Below are 1,421 nucleotides of genomic sequence, written 5' to 3' on the forward strand. Positions count from 1 at the left end.
CAGTTGATCTATTTACGTCTATGCCATCATGAGTTGTATATTCATCTTCCATCCTCCATAACTTTTGCCATGCTCTAGATCCCGTATTTATCAACATGGTATATATAATCAAAATAAAAGGCACTAAACATAATCAATATCATATCTAACATTCAAATGCATCGCCAATTTGGAATTGAGGTAGCAAAAAATGCTAATACTCAACGATCGACATGCTTCTCAATTTCCAAACACCAAAAAAAGGAGGGCAACATTAGAGTTGAGACAATGCCTTGCCCATACCCTTAGCTAGACAATTAAGAAAGTTGTTGATAAGGTACATGATGCTATCAATAAACAATCAAGGATGCACATGATTATAGACCCCAAAGAGCCCACACAGTCAAAATAGATGATAAGGTTATGCTTGTGGATTCCTATCCATGTTGGGTGGGCACCCCTTGCATGTAACACATTGTCCATTCATATATAAGTGGAGATAATGAAGAATAAGGGTCTCTTAGTATCCCTAAAAATATTGGGCTTGTGCGTGCGTGCGTGCGTGTGTGTGCGTGCGTGTGTGTGTGTGTGATGCTTATGGCTCCTCATTCTATCAATTAGTGTCATATCATCATCCTTGGGAGTTCCTAGTTGGAGTGTGGAGTGCGAGGAGTTAATGCATATCACAAGATTGATACATGCTACCCAAATCTAAAAGAGGTACAAATCCTATTGCCAAGCCCTCAGATTTAAGTAGAATAGGTGAGTCAATTAAGGGAGCCACTAAGGCTTATTCCAATGAATTGATTTAGTGAAAGGTAGAGCATATGCAGAAGCACACAAATAAAAGCAAGAGAGAGAGAGAGAGAGAGAGAGAGAGAGAGGAGAGAGAGAGAGAGAGAGAGAGAGAGAGAGAGAGAGAGAGAGAGAGAGAGAGAGAGAGAGAGAGAGAATGTGGGAACTCCAACAGTCACAATATAGAATAAAGTGACAGTGATGCACCCCACCTGTAGAGTGTACATGTGTGTGGATACAATGTACATCGAGTAAATGTGGGTGGCTAGGCACAAACACCAACTAGACTTGAAAGAAGTGATCAAGAGACCATACATAGCTTTCCCTCTTGATACTTATATTGCTATCAATTTCTCCATTGTGGTACTATGCTTGCCAAACATAATTTAATATTCCTTGTAAAGGATGGTAGGATTTTAACCACTTCAATCATCTTGCTATCTAGAAGAGCTAAGTCCATCTAATCTAGCTACAAGAAAATAAGATGAAAGTTTTATACAATTGTTTGATGCACATGATGATAGTTTCACCCATAGTTCTATCCATTCGATGGCAATTTTCAGGACTCATAGTCTATTATATAATAGGCACAAACCTAGAGGTGGTTCGGGTTTAGTAACACATAAAATTTTTGGTTACTTAATATG

Source organism: Lygodium microphyllum, chromosome 17 (assembly GCF_053477565.2).
Source record: "Lygodium microphyllum isolate KBCC chromosome 17, Lygodium_microphyllum_v1.1.10, whole genome shotgun sequence".
Classification (NCBI taxonomy): Eukaryota; Viridiplantae; Streptophyta; class Polypodiopsida; order Schizaeales; family Lygodiaceae; genus Lygodium; species Lygodium microphyllum.